The sequence below is a fragment of the Manihot esculenta genome, chromosome 7 (assembly GCF_001659605.2).
Source record: "Manihot esculenta cultivar AM560-2 chromosome 7, M.esculenta_v8, whole genome shotgun sequence".
Classification (NCBI taxonomy): Eukaryota; Viridiplantae; Streptophyta; class Magnoliopsida; order Malpighiales; family Euphorbiaceae; genus Manihot; species Manihot esculenta.
In genome coordinates this window covers 7,415,252-7,421,764 of record NC_035167.2, presented here as the reverse complement: position 1 = coordinate 7,421,764, position 6,513 = coordinate 7,415,252, and positions in this window count along the sequence as shown.

The window sequence follows — 6,513 nt, the reverse complement described above, 5'->3', positions numbered from 1 at the left end:
GTTTCAATTAGGTGGAGCCTTACACATCCTACAGATATGGGCATGAGATTGATTTATTTCAATATCACCATCTATAAATATACGAGACCCACATAATTATGCTCCACTAGAAAGTCAGTATTTTATGCTTATTATGACATTATTATGATTTGCATGTTACGCATTTATATTAAATTCTTGTATTTTTTTATAATAATTTCAGGTGGAGTAATGCATGATGTATCACTCAAGTCATGACACATGTCTTGACAGAAATACTCTATAAATTTGACAGAATGGGTAATCCAGAGATATTATATAAATTATGGAATGTACTTGGATTACTATGATATTTCTTAAAAATTTGTAATAAATATATATTTTTTATTTCAGATGGTATGGGAGGCATATTCCGATGCACTCCTTGCATCATTACCATTATATTGCATGCAAGGACGTAACATTTGGAGAGCAGTGGTTCCCTTGATCTGCTATCACGTGGTAGAATAGTATCAACCTGACAGAGTGTTGTGCCAATTCGGCATGTAACAACCAATAATAAATCTACCATGCCAGCCAGTTGATTTTCACAATACATATCTATTATCATCCGACAGTAATTGGATTACAATTTATGCGCGTTGGATTGCCATATGGAAAGATAGATTACAGAGAGTTGAAGCAGCACTATTAGATGGGCCACTACATTATCATTCAAAGTACCTAGAATGGTATAGATGAGTTTCTCGTCGATAGATATCGCATCGTGGTGCAGCTATTGGCACTGTGGTTATATTTTATTATTCATTACATTTTCATATGTTTATTTTTTCAAACATATCAATGTTTAATTATTGTAATGCCAACAGGAGGATGGTATCAAGAATATACATTTGATAAATCGACAGTTTCCTAATATGGGCACAGATCTTATTGAAAGAAAAACAACAGTCATGTTCTATGCCATGGAGGAAGAGAAACGAATAATAGAGGTATCTCCACCACAGCTGGCATCTCGGGTGCAATCTATGCCAGATGACCCTAACGAGCCTGTTGACCCGCCGAAGAGGCCTAGGCATAGACGTAGCTCACGCCAAAAAGCTGATGCTGATGTACATACCACTGTCCCGGCAAATGTCATCATTCCGGCACCCGTTTCATTCCACACTCATCGATCATTTGGTGAGGTTGGGCAGCCTTCAGCAGGACCTAGTGTTTCACAAGAAGGTTGATCACGTTATACTACATGGATACATGGTAGTTATATGTCACCACCTCATATAACCCCGACGCAGTGATCCTTCCAGTAGGTTGGTATTCAAGATAATCCATTTCAGATGCAAACCCCGATAAGTAATACTTTTGATGCTTTTATACGATATGCCAGCTCGATTATATGCATTTTCAGCTAGACATTCTGTAGATATTCCTTCATTTAGCCTAAGAGAACAACCATTCTCTGGCAATTTGGTACAGTACACATCGAGGCAGCAGTACTTCACTTTTATATATGATAATATCTATTTATCATCGCATTACATTGCAACACAAGATCAGAGGTCGGTTGCTCCTGATCTTAATATCAATCCTACTGCTGCTGAAGGTGAGAATATAAGCGGTGACTGCCGGCCATATAGAACTCGACATCCAAATGAAAGAAGGGGATGTCCGGAAGGACATTTGGGACATCATTAGCATTATTTTTTTACTTCATCATTTGTAATTATATTGCTTTATTTTTATTCCATTCCATAATTTTTAATTATTTATATGTAATTTTTTATAATTTTTATGATTCATAAATATTTTTTTTATTTATAAATATGATTCTAATAAAAATAATAAATTTTATGGATAAATATTAAATATATGATGTTATTTTCAAAATAAATATAATTATGATGTTATATTTATATATAATTTTAATTATTAAAATAAATTTATATATGATCAAAATAATGTTAAGTTTTAATTATATTAAAATAATTAATATTAATATAATTTTTAGAATTATATTTTTATATATATTTAATATAAAATTAAATAAATTAAATAAATATAATATATATTTAATAAAACAACCCTAGTATTACTGCACTTCACAAGTGCACTAATAGGTAAAGTGTGATAATACGAAATTTATGGTATAAGAGTGATAAAAAATTCTACTGCATTTTAAAATTTTATACTTCCTTAGAGTGCGGTAAAGAAAGTCAACGGCCATTTACTGCATTTATAAAGTGCGGTAGAGTTTAACGTGCTTTATAAACGCGGTAAATTACTGATTCGTCCTAATTCGGGAAGTTTTTTTCTGCGGACCAAAATTTAAATTTTTTTTTAAAATCTTATTTTATAAAAAATCCATTAGAAAATGGATCAAATTTAACTCATCTTCGAGACAACCTAAGACTTTATAAATAGCACAACTAATGTTGAATTATTAATGTGGAATTCAGCAGCAAAATGGAAAATGTTATTTAGAGCAAGAAATCTTTATACTTTTAAGTATATGAGAAGAACCGGGTAGAATATATATCAAGTTTGTATGGCGATAGGTATATTTTTAATTTGGGTAAATTTAAATTTCTTTATGCTGTAAAATTTAAGAAAATAACTTGCAACCTTTGTAATTTAAAAAATGTATGTAATCGACTTAAATTTTGCAAAGCTGAAAAGTCGGGAGAATGAACATTGAAAATGATTTAAATACGGACATTAAAAGCATCAGGAAAAAAAAATGTCAAACATGTCCCGAAATGGAAAAGAAAAAAAAAACATATAAACTTGCCTCTTTGTAAATGAAATTATGAATAGTGCTGGAACATATATTCCTGTCCTAAAATGAAAATCAAAAGGTCTAAGAGAATTTCCGATGCTCAAAAGTTAGAAAAAAACAGTATCAAATAAAAAATTATAATACCATATTAAATTTAAAATAAATGTGGGATAATTTAAAATTCAATATAATTTATATATAAAATGACGAATAAAAGTACACTTATAATTTATTTATTATTAAAATATACAAAATTAATAATCTATCACATAATATATAAAATTAAAAAAATATAATTATTAATAAAATAAAATTTATAATAACGTAAATAATTTATAATTAATAAATATTAAAAGAGTAATATGATCGAAATAAAAAATAAAAGTCTTAACTGATGAGAAAAAACTATAAAATTAGAGGTGATTGAAAAGTTAATAATAAAATATTTATTAGTTATTAATTACCTTTTAAGGTCACCAAATTAATAAATTTGGTAAAAAAAATATAAATTAACTATTTATGAAGTGATTGGCTATTAATGGAAAGAAAAGGGTAAATCAAGCTTTCTCTAAACAAAATTCTTTTAATCTAAAGAAGCAATTGCACAAACTGTAGCTCAATGTGCACACCACCACTAAAGTAAATATATTTTTAAATTTATTAAATTTTAAATTTTTAATTATATATTACTACATTATTGATTTAATGCACTATTTTAATATGAGTCAGCATCCTGAACATCCAATAATTTACTTTATTTTTCAATACACGACATTCGAGTCGCTTATTTACAATACCCAATTCTATAATTAAATTTATATGCTGCAGTAAAATTTCTTAGCATCTGAAAATATGTATAAAATCATAGAATGAAGTTCTAAAAAGGCTTTTACAATCTTCTACCGGTATAAATAAATCAAACCGTTCGTGAGGTACTCGAAATTTGATTTGATAAAAATTCGATCGATCTTGACTCGATTTCTAAACGAGTCAAACTCGAAGTTATGAACAGTCTCGTTAAGTAAACTGAAATTATTATTTTAAGAGAAATAAACTCAAACCCTGTATATATTTTTATGAGTCAAATCTAAATTTATTTTGTAAAATTCAGCTATATATAATTTAATTACGCTCTTAAACTTGCATATATTTGGATCATTAAGATTTAAAAGCTTATATTTATAAGTTTACTAGCTAATTTATAGATATACTTATTTAACTAAAATTATTTTAGTTTTAAACTTATTAGTTTTAAACTAAAACTCATTAGACATGTAAATAAATTGAACTATTCGAGACTAAATTGGATAAAAACTTGACTCAACTCGATAAAAGCTCGACTCGTCTAAGCTCGACTCGTCTAAGCTCGTTTGCTAAACGAGTCAAGCTTGATCTTCTTAATACTCGGCTCAAGTTTAAAATGAGTAAAACTCGAATTCAGCTCGATTTCGAAAAAATTTTAATGAATCAAACTTAAGTTTTTCAAAACTCGACTCAACTTGGTTCGTTTACATCTCTACTCAGATCAATTGACCGAGAAGATGATAAAAATATTAGACAATTATATTTTTTTAAAAAAAAAACCATCAAGAAACTTAGCTCGCAGCAGTCACATAAAAAATATTATTTTTACAATATAATTAATTAGTCTAATTGAAATCACAGTTTTTGGCTTTGTTTGCAGTAAGTTACACCCAAGGAAAAAAAAAGAATTAAATTATTACATGATCACTTTCTTTTTTAAAATATTTTTTTAAGTTACAAAAATTAAATTCTTTTATTTATCATATTCTCAAAATGAAAATTAATGAAAAAAAACAGTTAAACTAATTTTTTATAATATTTTTCAAGCAAAAATATTATTATTTTATTTTACTCTCTTTTACCTCCTTTTAGTTAAAAAGCTTGAGGGAGACTCACATTTGCCACTCCATCCTTTTTACGAAAGCATCTTCACAAGAAGCGGACAAGATAAAAAGAATTCTGAAAGAGTACTCGACTATTAGTGGACAATGTGTTAACCTTCAGAAATCAGTGCTCTGCTTCAATCGGAATCCACCATGGCATATCCGAGACTCAGTTTCATCCATCTTGCAAGTGCCAAATATAGGAGATTAGGACAGACTTTTCAGATTAACATAAGCTATTCCACAATCGAAGAGGCAAACTTTTGAATTCATTAAAGACAGAATACAAAGAAAGCTAACAAGAGTGGAAAGAAAAGTTACTTTCAAAAGGAAGTTGGGAGATCATTATTAAAGAAGTATCCCAAGCCACTCCGGTCTTCACCATGTCATGTTTCAAGCTCCCCAACACACTGTGTGACCAAATCAACAGTGATAATATATAAAAAATAGGATTTTCAAGATCGTGATATGTGTACACGTGAATCAAAAGCCTTTTCATCTGATCAGATTGAGCAGTAAGAAGCCCAACCTATTGAGTACAAAAAATTAGACCAACAACACTCTTGAGTTTATCTAAACCCGGAATGGATATACCGACCTCCTTAAAGATTGGAGGGGACAGAAAAACCGACCTTCTCAAAAGCCCATACTACAATAAGACTTTGAACACTAACGTGGCCAACCTCAGTAATCAGAAGGAGCTCATTCTATGTGAGCCCCGCACGACCTGATGAATCCAGGGTAAGGATACCGACCTCCTATGAGCTGATCGCCTCCTTGGTTCAGTATAGGGATCATAAGCACACATGTAGAGGATACGAATAAGCCAGCTCCGCATTTATTGTCTTATAGCCATCATTAATGTACTGCCTGACACACCTGCACAAAAGCATTTCAGCTCCATCAGAAGGGGACATGGCACCAGAGGTATCAACTTTATTCAAAAGTATTTATACACCGGACTAACATTAAAAAAAAATGGGACCTCTCTTTCTCTTAAAAGGAACCTATCTCTCTCTCGCGGACACACAGGGAGAACCCAAAACCGCCATTCTATTCTCTTCTCTTCTCTGTTTTACTTCCCTTAACTCCATGAAGTTTCGAGATTTGATTTGAGCGTCGGAGGGTCTCCACTGGAAACTTCTCCGGGGGATCTCTCCTTCTCTTAAAGGGACCTATCTCTCTTTCGTGGACACACAGGGAGAACCCAGAACCACCATTCTCTTCTCTTCTCTTCTCTGTTTTATTTCCCTTAACTCCATGAAGTTTCCAAATTTGACTTGAGCTTCGGAGGGTCTCCACCGGAAACTTCTCCGATGGTCCCCTGACCGTCTTCTTCATCTTATAGGTCTCATTCCTTAAAGCCAAGTACAGAGGGATCTAACTGACCGATCACAGAATGATGATCAACCCAGCCCTCTGCCTAGGTGTCCTCATCTGGACGCCTCGCTGGATCTCACCATTATCAAGTGGCGCCATCTGTGGGGAAACAAAGGAGACTATACTGTCGCTGAAATTTCCAAACAAAACCCATTGAGATCCATATGACAAATCTAGAAAAACTAATAGCCAAACAACAAGGAAACCGAAAGAGAGAAAGAGAGAGAGAGAGAAAAAAACTTGAGAATCGCTAACGGCATCTAAAAATCACACGGTGAAAGTCAGAAAGAGGCGGACGTCGATATGAGAAGGGAATACGACACAAGGGCAATTTGCCAGGTATGGAAGAGAGGTGACATACGCGAGGTAACCAAACTACACAATTATCTTTTTAGTTCAAAGTATTTTTGTCATCATGACTAGTTTCAAATATTAATCCTTCTGAATATATATTTGAGCATAATAGTATTT